General features: G+C 42.3%; 1 protein-coding gene across 14 annotated transcripts in view; it reads right to left on the bottom strand.

The window, feature by feature from the left end:
• The window catches only part of APBA1 (amyloid beta precursor protein binding family A member 1), a 236,980-nt gene that overhangs the window by 159,296 nt on the left and 61,025 nt on the right, over positions 1-16,659 (bottom strand). For 3 of the 14 annotated variants that reach the window (XM_064291236.1, XM_023544769.2, XM_064291237.1), the window contains exons 1-2: positions 8,020-15,231; positions 5,243-5,390 (exon numbers count right to left, since the gene is read on the bottom strand). The exons of 8 other annotated variants lie outside the window; for them this stretch is intronic. The gene's annotated coding sequence lies outside the window, so the exon portion shown is untranslated. Of the gene's footprint in view, positions 1-5,242; positions 5,391-8,019; positions 15,238-16,659 lie in introns of those variants that run through there. 3 more of the 14 variants (XM_064291245.1, XM_064291244.1, XM_064291239.1) reach the window with 3 other exon arrangements.

Here is a 16,659-nt window from a genome sequence, read left to right as displayed (position 1 = left end):
GGAGTTTCCCTGGGGTGTGGCCTGCTGGCCCACACCATCTTTAATCTCTCAAGAGATAAAAGGAAAGGGAAACAAGCAGAGAGGTGGGCACCTCATACCACCAAGAAAGAAGCACCGAGAGCAGAGCACGTCCTTTGGACCCGGGGTCCCTTGCCTGAGAAGCTCCTTGACCAGGGAAAGTTTGAGGACAAGGAATCTTCTTCCAGAGCCGACAAAGAGAGAAAGCCTTCCCCTGGAGCTGACACCCTGAATTTGGACTTTTAGCCTACTTTACTATGAAGAAATAAATTTCTCTTTGTTAAAGCCATCCACTTGTGGTGTTTCTGTTATAGCAGCATTAGATGACTAAGACAACCACTAAATCTGTTTGTTAACCCCCAGTTCAGTATTTAGGGTCTCTCCTCCATGGCCTCATGCCTGGGACCAACATCAGCACAGCATACTCTACCCGCTGCAGCACCCATTGTGGTGACAACTTACAAAGCCACAGGACAGGAAAAACCACACTGGGCTGCCCTTGGAGCCTTGGTGGTGCAGTGTTTAAGAGCTTGGTTGCTAACCAAAAGGTCAGCAGTTTGAATCCACTGGCCACACACTGGAAACCCTATAAGGCAGTTCTACTTTGTCTTATAGGGTTGCTATGAGTCAGAATCAACTTGATGGCAAGGGGTTTGGTTTCGGTTGTTTTAGGCTGCACTTGGAGCAGCTTCGTTTTTCTAAGGATGATGCTAATTCGTGACCAAGACTGAGTCATCAACGAAGGCTACACAATGGACACCATGCTCCCCAACCCATGGGCTACCATGTATCAATTTGCTTTATGGGGATTTCAACTATAGGAGGAATCTCTATAATTTTCTGTTTCATTAATTTTTTATTAGTGAAATTCCTCAGTTAGAGTATAAGCAGGGGCTCTATTTTATATTCAACTATGTAATAATGACATCATTTTTCATCCTCACGATAACTCAATGCTGACATTAGCCCTGTTTTACAGCGGAAGATTTTTTTAATTGTATTTTAGATGAAAGTTTACAGAGCAAATTAGTTTCTCATTAAACAATTAATACACATACTGTTCTGTGACATTGGTTGCCACTCCCACGACATGTCAACACTCTCCCCTTCTCAACCCTGGGTTCCCCATTACCAGCTTTCCTGTCCCCTCCTGTCTTCTTGTCCTTGGCCCTGGGCTAGTGAGCCCATTTAGTCTTGTTTTGTTTTACGGGCCTGTCTAATCTTCTAATCTTTGGCTGAAGGGTTAACCTCAGGGGTGATTTCATTACTGAGCTAAAAGAGTCCAGGAGCCGTATTCTTGGGGTTTCTCCAGTTTCTGACTGTCCAGTAAGTCTGGTTTGTGTGTGTGTGTGTGTGTGTGTGTGTGTGTGTGTGTGTGTGAGTTAGAATTTTGTTCTACATTTTTCTCCAGCTCTGTCTGGGACCCTCTATTATGATCCCTGTCAGAGCAGTTAGTGGTGGTAGTGGGCACTATTTAGTTGTGCTGGACTCAGTCTGGTATAGGTTGTGGTACTTGTGGTCCATTAGTCCTCTGGACTAATCTTTCCCTTGTGTCTTTGGCTTTCTTCATTCTCTCTTGCTCCAGATGGGGTGAGACCAGCGGAGTGCCTTAGATGGCTGCTCACAAGCTTTTAAGACTCCAGACTACAGCTGAAGATATTGAGGTTTAGAGAAGCTGAGTGATTTAGCCCAGGTCATACAGTTCATCTGTGAGTTGCAATTGGCTCAACAGCAACAGGTTTTGTTTTGGTTTGGTTTTATACAGTTCATCAGAGAAGAGGGGGAATCAAACCTAGGCTGCTGGACTTTTAGGCCAATGCTCTTTAGCATCATCCCCCACCTATCGTAGTTCTCACAGACCAACTGGCATATCTCAATTAATGCTGCCTAGTTCGTTCAACACTGGTGGTGTAGTGGTTAAGTGCTACATCTCCTAACCAAAAGATCGGCAGTTCGAATCCGCCAGGCACTCCTTGGAAACTCTATGGGGCAGTTCTACTCTGTCCTATAGGGTTGCTATGAGTCAGAATCGACTCGACGGCAGTGGGTTTGGTGTTTTTTTTTTGGGGGGGGGTTAGTTCCTGTACATGCATTATAACAGAAATAAAATGGAAAGGGAGAGGTAAGGGAGCAGGAGTAGGGAAGAAGGAGAAGAGAAAAAACAGAAATGTCAATTTGGCAGCAGATCTAATTTGATTCGTGCTTATTTTATCCCATTTCTCAAAAGCCAATTAGCCGAAGGAGTGGTTTCTGTAGTTGTGCATACCCAACTGTATCGGTCAGCCTTTGACCCAGAGCTGTGGTTATCTGCAGCCTCATATGAATATTTTTTCACTTCCTTAAAAAAAACTAGTATCTGCCTGTGGGTACCATTCTCAAAATGCAAGCACTAATTTAACATTTACTGGGCAGGGAAGACAGGCAAATACAGGTGAGGAGATGGAAACCTGTGGTCTCTGTCCTTGAGGAAAGCATTTCAAATTCCTGGACAGCCCAGGGGCGTTATTTTGCATGCCAAACCCCATCAGTTGGTAGCAGCTGCCAGAAGCCCTCTGTCCAGGATTCTGAGCCTAAATCCAGGCTTGATGGGACAGCGTTGTTGACAATTAGCAATGTCTGCCAAGGGTGCACAGTGTGGAAGCTTCTAGACCAAAGCCTAGGACAGAATGCATATTTAACAAATATTGCTTCCTTTATGAATCCTGGTGGCACAGTGGTTAAGAGCTCGGCTGCTAACCAAAAGGTTGGCAATTTGAATCCACCGGCCACTTCTTGGAAACCCTGTGGGAACAGTTCCACTCTGCCCTGTAGGGTTGCTGTGAATCGGAATCAACTCTATGGCAATGAGTTTGGATGGTCTGAGTTGCCTCCTTCACTTCAAATTCAGCTCTAGCCACCTTCATTTTGACCAGAGAATCAAAAGAAAACCTTTTCCCTACCCTGCCCCTAACACAGAAAATAGGCATTGGGAAAAAAAGAAGAACTTTGCCTGAAACCGTGTCTTAGTCATCTAGTGCTGCCATATTAACAGAAATACCACAGCAGATGGCTTCAACAAACAGAACTTTATTCTCTCACATTCCAGTAGGCTAGAAGTCAAATTCAGGGTGCCAGCTCCAGGGGAGGGTTTTCTCTCTCTTTTGGCTCTGGAAGAAGGTCCTTGTCATCAGTCTTCCCTTGGTCTGGGAGCATCTCAGTGCAGGAACCTCAGGTCCAAAGGATGCACTCTGCTCCCAGCGCTGTTTTCGTGGTGGTATGAGGTCCCCCTGTCTCTCTGCTCACTTCTCTCTTTTATATCTCAAAAGAGATTGGCTTAAGACACTATCTGATGTTGTAGGTCTCATCAATATAACTGCCACTGATCCATCTCATTTTTCTTTTTTAATCCATCTCATTACATCATAGTGATAGGATTTACAACACATAGGGAAATCACATCAGATGACAAAATGGTAGACAATCATACAATAGTAGGAATCATGACCCAGCCAAGTTGACAGACATTTTGGGGAGACACAATTTAATCCATTACAAAGGGTAAAAATCAATATGCCAATGGGCATGACCAACCCTCATGGCCTGTGTTAACAAATCCTATTGGCAGTGATCTCCCATTATTCTAAGCAAAGCCCTAAATTCCTCCTCATGGTGGTAGGATATTATCTGACTGGATAGACCTCTCAGCGAAGTGCGACTCTAGCACAGTTATTTTTCACCCTAGGAAACTTGCTGACAGGTCTCCTTTTGAAAAACCAAAAGCGTGAAATGCGTTTCACTCCCCTGAGCAGTGTTTCACATGATACATACTGATCGAGCCTAGAAGTCGGTGGATGATGTACAGTGGCTTCAGCTCCCCACTGCACAAACTTCCCACATCCCTCTCAGTTTCACCTTGGCAGCCTCCATGGGGCAGTGCACTCTCAAAAGTTAAATAAAATGACAACCCCGTGGGGATCTAGGTAGTTGTCCCTAAACTGAATAGCTGAAATGCTTTTCCAGATACTTGGTCTGTACTCTGGTCTGGGTCCATCTTTGACATACCTCTATGAGCCTCTGAGATCTTACATAATTTATCATTACTCATTTCCTGAGCATCGAGTGAGGGAGATCAAAGATGGCCCCAACTGGTGACACTACAGATATGCCCTGCAAATGGCATCATTTCCAAGCACCCTTTTCTGGCATTATAATCTACTGGTACATCTGACCTAAATCAAATTCAGGCACATAACGGACCACATAAGTGCTATCAGTCAAGGAGAGAGAGTCAGAATGTATTTTCCTTTCATCTTGCCCCACAATTTCCTCACCTCAGGATTATATGTTAGCATGGCCACAGTCATTATTTCTGTTGCAAGTAAAAATAAGATCAGCTAGTGAGATTCGCTAAGAAAATATCCCTGACATTTACCTTAGTGCATCCAAAAAGCTTCTCTGAGGGTGGGGGGGAGCGGGAGAGGGAAAAAAGAAAAAGAAAAAAAAAAAAAAACACACCAGACTCCTTCAAGAAAGCTACACAGTATGAGGAGACAAATTATTTTCTTAGAGAAATCCACTGCATTTAGGTGACGGGGGCACATTGCGTGGAACTTCAGCCCTTTAAGGACTCATGTTTCACCTTCTGAAATTCAGCTTCAGAACAAGAAGGTAGAGACATGCCCAGTTTAGAACAGTTCTGGGCACACAGTAGGCACTCCATAAATGTTTAATGAGGGGAGGAAGGCCTCTGCAGCAAGAATATTCTTTACTGACAATGCCTGAGGGAACAAGCAGGATATAGAGGAGAATGGAAGACAGAAGAGTTGATACGCTTGAATTGTGATGCTGGATAAAAATATTGAATATACAGTAGACTGCCAAAAGAATAAACAAATCAGCCTTAGAAGAATACAATCAGGATGCTTCTTAGAAGCAAGGGCGGCAAGATTTCATCTTGCTTATTTTGGGTACGTCATCAGGAAAGACCAATCACTAGAATAGGACATCATGTTTGATAAAGTAGAGGGCCAATGAAAACAACGGTAACCCTCCATGAGATGGATTGACCCAAGAACCACAAAAATGGACTCAAACATACCAACGATCATGAAGATGGCCCAGGACTGGGCAAAATTTTGTTCTGTTTTACGTAAGGTCACCATGAGTCAGAACCGACTCAATGGCAGATAAAAACAACATAGAGAATGTTGTACTTGAGATCAAGATATCTGAATTCAAATCTTACCTCTATGACTGCCCAGCTGTATGATTCCAGTCAAGTCACCTCACTCTGTGAGCCTTAGTTTCCTTCAGGGTAATTTGAGGATAAGGACAAGGGCTTGACTTCTGTCTCAGATATTTGGTGAAGGCACCCTGGGGACGTCAAAGGTGATCTGTGAAATGGGAAGACAGCCCAGCATGGTATGGTTGTTGATAAAACGAGTCCTGAATGAGGGTCAATGATAAGTGCCCTTGGGGACTACAGTAGTTTTTCCCAAGCAGATCAAATGTGCTGTTGCTCTGTGGGATTCTTAAAAAGGATCTGAGGTTCTTTCTTCAGGGATTACCAAGTTATTTACTCGAGGGCATTGATGGTTCAGTAGCCGAAATCTCTCCTTCCATGAGGGAGACTCAGTTGAATTCCTGGCCAATACACCTGACGCGCAGCTACCACCTGTCTGTCAGTGGTGGACTGCATGTTGCTATGATGCTGAACAGGTTTCAGCAGAGTTACCAGGCTAAAATGGAGTAGGAGGAAAGGTCTGGCAATCTACTGCCAAAAATTCACCAGTAAAAACCCCATAGATCACAATGGTATAATTTATAACCAATCATGGAGATGGTGCAGGATCCAGCAGCATTTCACTCTGCTGTGTGTGGGGTCACCATGAGTAGTAAACAACAACAACAAGTTATTTACAAAAGGGGAAAAGGAGAAGCTACATTTTTAGCCAACAGATACGCTTATTCTAAGTACCTGTGGCATCTAACCTAGCACCCAACAGATCAAGGAGAGTCACAACTGGTTTTCTGATTACAATGATCAGATACAAAGTAAGATAAACACACAGTGGGAAGATCTTTAATGTTAAGCTCTCCCTTTAGGCACTGCAGGGTCCAAAGAAAGATGAGAAATCTTGCCTTTTCCAACCTGCTTCTACTGAAACTCAAACAGCCCCTCTATTATCAGAATGGGTAGCTTGCCACCCTGGACAATTAGACAATGAGATGATGATGTCACAGCCCATCAAACTAAACCCCAGACTTTGAGATAAAAAACCAATTGCTCTTGGATTGATTCTGACTCATGACAACCCCATGTGTGTCAGAGTAGAACTGTGCTCCATAGAGTTTTCGGTGGCTGATTTTTTGAAGTAGATCACCAGGTTTTTCTTCTGAGGTGCCTCTGGGTGGACTTGAACCTTCAACTCTGTGGTTAGCAGCTGACTGCATTTGCACCACCCAAGGACTGGGAATACGTAAGCTGGGTATTATGCAGAGTGCATTTGCATCAACCAGGGACTCGAAATACGTAAGCTAGAATACGTAAACTGGGTATTTTTGCAGATTTTAGACAAGCCATCTGCTACTCTCTCCTCTGGTTCAATGTTGCTTTCTATTTCACCTCCTCTATATCCTCCAGCTCGGTTTCCTCCCCAGTAAAATGAGAGAAATATCACTGATGCATCCTGCTCTCTGTTATGAAGCACTTTCTGCTTCTACCCTACTCCCTTCTTCCATTCAGGCTGTTTCCAGTTTGGTCTCTCCTTACCAGCTCCATGACTGGTGGCTGGTGCCTCCTTCTCGTTGGAGACTTAGCTTTTTTTTTTCTCCCTACCTAATTTCCTGCTTTAGCTTGCTGCCCCTACTCTTCCAGCTATGGAAGTAAGGTAAGATCCGTGCAAGCCAGAATCTGTCATGTTCAATTAGAAGAGATCCTGTGTAGGCTCACAATATATATTTTTTGAATGAGTAAATGGATAAGTATATGAATGATCAAGCAAATGAATGAATCAACATACAACCAGCCTGTACAGAAATCCTGGATGTTGATGGTTTTGACAACTGGAATTTAAAAAAAAATCTATTACTGTAGTATGAAATTACCCTTCATCAACCAGACACTGTTCTTAAGAATTCTATCTTAAGCTCTTGTGTCTCAAATAATTATACTAAAATGGTGCCATTAGAGCTAGCTCAAGAAAATTATCCAGCAAGTGAATGGGATTTAAAAGAAAAAAAAATCATCTTAAAAGAGATTTCTAATTACCCAGTTAAAAAGATTACTAGGGTTTCCATCCCAACTATTTCCTGAGTTTCATAGAAAGCCTTAGATAGCAGCAGTTTTCATGACCAACCTCCTTCCACCCAAACAACCATCTTGATGTTAAAATGTGTGGAACTGGTGAATCATTAAAGGCACTATAACGTGTACTAGGCAGCTGGGGCACCCTAGGCCGCCCTTTAGCCTCTGCAGGCTTCCGTCTCTTCCTCTCCCAAGTGTGGATAACAATACCTACTTTCAAGGGTTGTGGTCAGGATTAAACAGTATAGCCATGTAATGTGATTAGCACAGAGTTCAGCACACAGTGAGCGTTGAACAAATGTCAGCCATTCTCTTTCTACTTTTAAAATGCTTTTCTATCAGGTCAGTTGGACAATGGCTAAGATTTGCAATCTCTCCAGCAGTGAGTCACATTCCCTTCTTGTGTGTTTGCTAGATAAACTCCATTTAATGTCCCTGTGCTCTTCTCTTCCAAGTTCTGCCAGTGAAAGAAAATATTGATCAATCCCAAATAATGATCTAATCAATGTTATCTATCCAGGCTTGTCTCCCTGACAAGACTGTGAGCAATGGTGGTAGATGGTAATGGCCAACATTTGTTGAGTGCTTACCAAGTGCCAGGCACTGTTTTAAGTGCTTTACATGTATTAACTCATTTGATCCTCACAAGAAGCCTATGAAGTAGACAACATGTCTTATCTATTCTCTATTCACTCAATAAATAATAGAAGACTTACATGTTTGTTTGTTGACGTGCCATTACAGGCAATAGCGTTTAGGGGTTAAGAATGCTCTTGGCTCTCCTACTTACTAGCAGTGTGACCTTAGGCAAGTTACTTAGCCTCTCTGTTCCTCAATTTCTTTATCTGTAAAATGGAAACCATAATAATAATAACACCACATGCAGCTGTTATAAACATGAATTGATATATGTAAAGGAATTAGAACAGTATCAAGCACACAGTAAACCATCAATTTTAGCAGACTTTACCATAAGTCCATTTTAAGGAGGAAATAATATCCTTGTTATGACATAAAAACCTTCCCGTTAAGTATAAACACAAATAAGCAAACTAACTTTTCTTCTCTTGTAGGAAAACTAGAAGACAAGAACCAAATTTGAATTGACATAAAAACCTGAATTACTCTTGGAGCAGCCAAGAAAACAAAGGAATGATCACTTACTGTTCAAGATGAATTGGTCATCATTTGCCTACGGATATCAAGAGGAGCCTTTAGACAATTAGCTTAAACCTATGAATTCTCTCATTTGGGTTTAATGTGTCTATGGACAAGATAGAGCTATCCAAGCCTACTAGAATTGAACGTCCACTTGCTTATTCATTTATCACATTTGATCATTCACCAAATTAATTAAGCAGCTACTATGGGACTGACACTTCTTGGCACTGGGGGCCCAGAAGTGAACAAGACAAAGTCCCTGTTCTTGGGGAGCTGGCAATCTTTTAGGTGAGGGAGCCAACAAATAATATGTTAGGTAGTCATGCCATATCTAATTGATAAATTTGCACTTGTAAAATTATCTGCTCCTTAAAATACTAAAAAGAGAAGGAGAAGATTTAAAGAATAAAAAAGCTGCTAACCCACAATAAATTAATCTGCTGGCCCTACTAACTCACCCTTAGAGATGTTCCAGAATGCACAAAACAGAGTGCTGTGATACAAGAAACTGAGTGGGGGAGAAGGGTGGGGTGTCAGGAAGGCCTCTCTGTGGGAGTGACTTTTGAAGAGAGGCCTGATTTGCGAAAGGAAGAAGCTAAGGAGCTATTGGCAGGGGTGGGGAGGCATTCCTAGCAAATGGGACTGCTAATGCAAAGGCCCTGACGTAGGAAAGGGCTTGGCAAGGTGAAGGTAGAGAAAGGTGGCCTGTGTCACTGGAACTTAGTGGGGGAATGGAAGGGTGGGTAGGCAGGGGCCTGCAGTCTAAACAAGAGATGACATGGTGCCTTAGGCGAGAGTGGTGGCAGTGGAGATGTTAAGAAGTAGACCAATTCAGAATGTATCTTGAAGGCAGCACAAACTTGTCAGTTGGCTGGAAATTAAGGAAGAAGAACAGGAAGGGAATCAAAGATGTCTTCTAATTCTTTGACTTGAGCAGCTGGTTATATGGCGATGCCATTTACTCAGATGGTAATAATGAGTAGAGAACCAGTTTGAAATAATTAGGACTTCCATTTTGGACATGTTAAGTCTGAGCTGCCTATTAAAAATTAAGGAGCCCTTGTGGTGCAGTGGTTAAGAGCTTGGCTGCCAACCGAAAGGTCAGTGGTTTGAACCCACCAGTCATTCTGTAGGAGGAAGATATGGCAGTCTGCCTCCTTAAAGATTATAGTCTTGGAAACCCTATGGGGGCAGTTCTGTATTATAGGGTCACTATTAAAAAAAAAAAAAAATTTTTTTTTTTTTTATTAGTCAGAGTCAACTCAATGGCAACAGGTTATATCTATCTATAAGGAGCCCTGGTGGCACAATGGTTAAGAGCTTGGCTGCTAACCAAAAGATCAGTAGTTCAAACCCATCAATGCCTCTGAAGGAGAAAAGACCTCGTGATCTGCTCCTGTAAAATTTACAGCCTAGGAAACCCTATGAGGCAGCTTTACCCTGTCCTATAGGGTTGCTATGAGCAAGAATCGACTACATAGCAACAGGTTTGGGTTTTTATTAAACATCCATGTGGAAGTGTCAATGAAAACAACAAAATTTAGTTCCCCTACAATGATGATATGATCACTATGACAGCTAATATTTACTGAGCATTACATGTCAGGCATTATGCTAGGCACTTTACATAGATTATGTCATTTAATCTCACCACTTCCTTGTAAGTTGTGTCCCCATTTTACAGATGAGGAAACTGAAACTCAGACTTGACAAGGCAATTTGCTAATGGTAACAGGGCCACTAAGTAAATACGTAGTAGAGTTCTATGTTATATGGCATGAGGCCTTGTCACAAAATGTGCCCTGAACGAGAATATAAGGTACTTGTGGTGAAGGATAGTATCTTTTCATTCTTTCCATCCCCAAAGCTCTTAGCACAATGCTTTGTACTCAGAAGATGCCCAATCAATATTTGTTGCTTGATTTTACAGCTCATGGGAAAAGATCAAAGGACATGAGGCTAGGCCCAAAGACAAAAGGCTTCTACTGTAGCTCTATCTTCTCTGCTCTTTGCCCACTTAGCTCCATGTAACATGGGGCTTCTGATCCACTGGCTCACCCTCTCCCTTCACAGGCATTTACAGCATTATACAGAAGGCTGCGTGCAGTGTGTAATGACAAGATTTGGGGTGTGAAGTCCCTGGAAACAAGGAGGAGCAGGAAGTCATAGCACACACCTTTCATTCAGCATCTCGTTTAGCCCATGGTTTTCAAACCTGCCTTTCAGGTTATCGAGACAGTCTTTAGATCAACTAAAGCTAAAACTCATTCAGTGGCCCGAAAATGTTCAGGTAGCTTCCAAAGAGAGCTGAAGTCATGAGCAGGAACATCTGAGATCCTTGTTGAATCCGATTCAAGCAATTCAAGCTGGGACTGGCTTTTCTATTTCTCTCTAGCCAAACATTTTAGGCCAATCTTCCACTTAATGAAATAGAAAAAGGAAAATTCAGAACACTCATTGCCCTCTACAATTTTAAGAGAAATGAGATTACTGAATTAAAGGTGAAGACCATACTGCTTCTCAATAGAGGACCACAGGGAGCTGGTTTATAGAAAATACAGAACAGCCAGGCTCATGCCGCTCTCTCTTCTGACCTGCCCTTTCCAACCTTCTTCCCCGGGTTCATCCTCACTAATTCTTTAAGCATCAGCTCAAATGGCATCTCCTCCCAAACTCTTTCTTTACATTATCGCTGAGTCAGCTCTGACTCCTGGTGGCCCCACGTGTGTCAGAGGAGGATTGCGCTCTACGGGCTTCTCAGTGGATGACTTTTCAGAAGAAGATTGCCAAGACTTTTTTCCGAAGAGCCTCTGGGTGGACTTGAACCTCTAACCTTTTGGTTAGCAGCCAAGTATGTTAACAGTTTGCACCAGCCAGGGACTCCTTCCAGAACTTCTCGAATGGCCCAAGTGTTCTTCCTCTATGTTTATGTACCTGTGTTCATTCCTGTCTTAATTAAAATTAAAAAAAAAAAAAAAAGACGGGCTATCTAAGTAGCTGTCTTTCTCTCACCCTCCCAGACTATGAGTTCCTCCTGGAAACCATGTCTTACTCATCTTAGAAACCCCATTCTGGCAGACATGGTAAGAGTCAATAAAAAGCTGTTGAATTGAATGGTGGACAGAGTGGCATTGTGTTAGCCAGGGGAAACGGTATCCAATGGCTTGGTTCTAGACCTGGTTTTGGGCTGACTCCTTATGCAGTGTGGGGTAAGCCTCTTGCCCTCTCTGGGTCTATTTTTGCTCATCAGCTAAAATAATGGGGCTGGACCAGCTCATCTCTCAAGGTCTCGCAGCTCTGGCACTGAGCGGTCTGTTCGCACAGATGGGAAAGCAACTGAGAAAAATGCATTCACACAGGCTGGCTTCCCTATTAATCACAATTGTCCAATCTGACAAAAATCCCTCCCCAAACAATCTCAAAAGGATGCTGCACACAATGAGGGAGAAACAATCACCCTCAATTTCCAGACATAGCATCGTGTTCCAGTGGCTACTAATTGTTTCGGTCTTTTGTTTGCACAAGAGCATGTGCTGTGTCTGCCCAGTTCTCAGCCCGCACCTCTCCAGGGTGGGGGTGGGCAGGGAGCAGGCGACCACAGGCAGCTGAACGCCGGTTCCTGCTTCCTCTCCGGCGGGCAGGAGCTGCAGAGGGCTCATCGGCGGCCTGGGCAATGTTCTGCATGTTTAATCTCCAAACTCAACATGAAGACCAAAATCCTTAGGGAAGTCTGGTGGCTTTTGGCTGTAAGTTCTTTCCCCTCCCCCAAACGCAAGTCTGACCAGACCCCCATCAGGAAAATTCTTTCCCATCATTGCATGACTCCAGGAGAGCCCTTGTACCTCTGCCCAAAACAGTGAAGGCAGTGAAGGAGGTGACAACTCCCTCCTGTGCTTCCCTCCTGAGGCAGAAGCAGGGCCCTGGGAGGACGGGAATGCACGGCCCATTAGGGTCCATTTTGCCAAAGGCTTTCAAGCTACAGCTCCCCAAAAGTCCTAATGTTTCCAACTATCCCTCTCCCTCCACATGGTTTCTTTTCTTTTTCTTCTCTCTATCTCTCTCTATATGTATTAGTTTCTTCTGTATTTGGTTTTCTCATGAGAATTCTTGAATCTACAATCAATGCAAAACTCTTCCAGTGAAATAAAAACATTTTACATTTTTTTTATAGATAGTTTCCTCTCACGCAGTCCTGGTGGCGCAGTGGTTAAGAGCTTGGCTGCTAACCAAAAGGTCAGCAATTCGAATCCACCAGCTGCTCCTTGGAAACCCTAAAGGGCGGTTCTACTCTGTTCTATAGGTCTCTATGAGTTGGAATTGACTCTGTGGCAATTTTTTTATAGAAGGCTTAAAACCCAACCCAGTGCCATCAACTCGATTCCGACTCATAGCGACCCTATAGGACAGAGTAGAACTGCCCCGTAGAGTTTCCAAGGAGCACCTGGTGGATTTGAACTGCTGACCCTTGGCTTACAAAACCGCAAAACCAAACCCATTGTCAAGTGGATTCTGAATCATGGTCATCCTGTGTCAGAGTAGAACTGTGCTCCATAGGGTTTTCAATGTTAGTTTTTTGGAAGTAGAGCACAAGAACCTTCTTCCGGAGTGCCTCTGGGTGGATTCCAGCTGCCAGACTTTTGGTTAATGGCCGAGCACTTAACTGTTTATACCAGTGTTTTACAGATATTCTTAAATGCCTTAGTGCATAATCTCTTCAATTAAGTACAGCTCTCAAGGCCAAGGACCAATCGGCCTCCTCTTTCAAATGCCCCAAATACAAGTAGTCGCCTTATGCCAGGTCCTCAAAACACCCTTATCTTTCCTAACTGACTCCGATGTGATGAGTATTTTTAATAACAATGCCCAGTCCTCACCTTATTTGAGCGTTGCTTAAATGGGTTTTACAGAATGTATCAGAATACTGGGTTACATTTTCTTGCTTGTAAGAGAGATTTTTTTATAGGTCCATTTATCATTTTCGATAATTAGAAAGCCATTTACCTAAATTACCCTGTTAGAATGCTAAACAGGAAATGGAAGTGGTCCCACATCTTATGGGCACAATATTTTATGTCTTCATTATGGATCACAAACGCTCATCATTTCTGCGCCAGAGGAAGTGGTTTCTTATACAAGCTTTTCCTCATACCGTCAAGAATAAAATTGTCCTGAGCCTGAAAAGTGAGCTGTAAATATGACTTAGCCCAATAATAGGGATTGAGGTCTTATGTATACATGGGAATGTTATGTCATTTTACCAAATTAAATGAGGCTTCTGCAAGCAAAAAGTGCTATAAAATACCATAAAAGCAACTGACCATTCAAATACTGCAGAGTAATTATTACTGTTGGAAGACCCTCACTTTTGACATTACAGTGTTTATCCTTTATAATATTTTCCAGAGAGAATGCATTGATCATATAATGCCAAATTCTGCATTTCTATTAAATTTTAAAATTGTACCCATTGAAAGTCAAACAACAAACTGTATTTCTTTCTTCTTATCAGGATTTGGAGGCTGATATAAATATACCTACCTGTGGTTATCTTGGGCTTGTCATTTACAATCCCCAGATGCATAGCTTTTTCCTTCTAGAACCCACGGGATCATGCATGTATGACGTGGGATTGCTTTAACAGGAAAAATGCAGCATGTGCTATCTCACCTGCTTAGATCTCAACCAAAAAAATCCTCAAAGAATTATAACCATAAGAATGATCATGCAACCATCTACAAGCGGTCAAAAGAACATGAAGCAGACCCCGAGAGCGTGAGGAGCTGAGGTTCATGGGGAAGCAGAAAACAGATGTAATATGTGGATGAGGAAATTACAGGAGGTTAAAATGGCAAGCACACGCCTAAAGCACAGCCTTATTTTTAGGCACCAGTTTAGAAAATAATGGAGCAGAAAACAAAGGTTTGACCATTTGCTGAAAGGAAATTTTAAATGAGGTCAATTCTTTCACGCTCCTATTGACTCCAATGAAAGCCAAAGCAGATTAAGAAGGCTAGGATTAAAAGAAAAACATATTAAACAAATAAAATACAAAGTTACTTTTCAAAAAGGAAATCTTTTGTTTTATGGGCTCTTTTCATCCCCAAAGGACTCATTACTTAAAGAAAGAAAATTGAAATGTGTTCAGTGATGCTCTCTGAAATGGCTTCTCTTAAATGACTTTCATGACCTTATTATCCAACTCTTATTTAACTTTCTATAGTTTCCAAGTTGAATTGAATGTATTTCTTTATTGCATTTGTGCAGCTATGAAGGCATTAGAGCCTCTGGTATTAGATTCCAGATGTTTTTTACTTTCACTGAGGAAAAGTTCCCTAAGTTTGGCTACAGGCTCTAGGTCTTCTTCCATCTTGTGCCCTTGTAAACAGCCTCTGGAATTTTCTATGCTGTATCATGGCTGCAGCAATGGACAAGGGCAGCGCTTCTCAAACTTTAATGTGACTAAAATCACCTGGGGGTGGGGCTGGGGTCTTTAAAATGCTGGTTATGATCCAGTAGGTTTGGGGCAGTGTCCAAGAGTCTGCTTTTCTATTAAGCTCTTAGGTGATGCTGAGGCTGATGGTCTGCAGACCACACTTTAAGTCACAAGGAACTGGGGTGTATAAATCAAATCCTAGGATCCACGTCTCCTCTGGTGTGAACCAATATGCCAAACTAGCCCTTGGAAGAACAGTTTTCCATATCTATTTACGTTTACTATTTCCTATGAAACCCCCCGCAAAAAAACAAACAAAAAAAAAAAAAACCGTTGCCACTGAGTCAATTCTGACTCATAGTGACCCTATAGGACCCCCCGCAGAAAAAAAAAAAAAAAACCATTGCCACTGAGTCAATTCTGACTCATAGTGACCCTATAGGACAGAGGAGAACTAACTGCCCCATACAGTTTCCAAGGAGCACCCAGTGGATTCGAACTGCCTTCCTTTTGGTTAGTAGCCATAGCTCTTAACCATTGCGCCCCCAGGGTTTCCTTTCCTATGAAATGGGGTGGTCAAAAAAGGTAACCAAGGAATGGGAGAAGAATCAGGAGTGAGAGAAGGAAAGGAGAATGATATAAAATTATTTATATGACATTTTGGAAGAAGGGTGGTGGTGGTGAATATGGTTGGGGATAATAATAGGATATGATTATTATATGATTGAGGTTATAATGATATGTAATAGTAATATGATTGAGGATTCCTGGTGATAATGTGATTGGGGTTCCTGGGAAGAGCACACTAATAGGAAAGGTTCATCAAACTAGTAACCCAAAGAGTTCTGAAAAACTTCCCACCTAACATTTTTAGCTCTTTTCTCATGAGCAGTCATGACCTAAGCCGATCATATAATACTTTCCAGTGGGGATGCAGTGGTTAAGAGTAAATACTTTGGGATCTGACATGAGGCCAGGATCATAATTTGGTTGTATGAGAGGTAGGCAAATTACCTAACCTCTCTGGGCTTAAATTCCCTCCTCTGCCAAATATGATAACAACTATAATTTAATTTAAGAATTAAATGAGGAACATGGTATTAAATAGTATGAAACCTGGCATTACACCACTCAATTAATGACAACTATTTTTTTTATTACAAGTGGATTTGTGCTTGACTGATAAATGTTGGTGGTTTGAACCCACCCAGCAGTACCTTGGAGGAAAGGCCTGGTGATCTGCTTCCATTAAGATTACAGCCAAGAAAACCTTATGGGGCAGTTCTACTCTGTAACATATAGGGTTGACATGAATCAGAACTAATGCGATGGTACCTAACCACAACGACATTATTACCATTGTTGATAATAAAATAGAGGTTCTACATACACACATTGCTTCACTCTTAGGTGGTGATCCTGGCAAGAAGGAGGTGAAAAACTGAGGCTCAAAAAGACTTCAGACAGAAGTCACCACTGAGTGCCCAGGTACCTTCTCTACCATTGCCTTTTGGCCTGGGATCTAACACTAAACGCCAGGCAGGCAGCAAGTCAAAGAATTACTTGGTATTTAATATTTTCAATGTCCTTTCTTTTCTCTTCTACTTTGGTTTCCATGGGAATCTGTGCTTATCCGGGACTTCAAAGCATACTGAAGAAAATCTACCTCATTCTCGACTTTTGCCTTCTGGCTTATTAATAGAATCACAGTTTGTTAGAATGGCAAGGACCTCTGAGATTATCTAGTCCAGCCTGTTCTCCA

The sequence above is a fragment of the Loxodonta africana genome, chromosome 9, assembly GCF_030014295.1.
Source record: "Loxodonta africana isolate mLoxAfr1 chromosome 9, mLoxAfr1.hap2, whole genome shotgun sequence".
Classification (NCBI taxonomy): domain Eukaryota; kingdom Metazoa; phylum Chordata; class Mammalia; order Proboscidea; family Elephantidae; genus Loxodonta; species Loxodonta africana.
The sequence above is the reverse complement of the archived record's forward strand: the minus strand, read 5'-3'. Positions and strand labels throughout refer to the sequence as shown.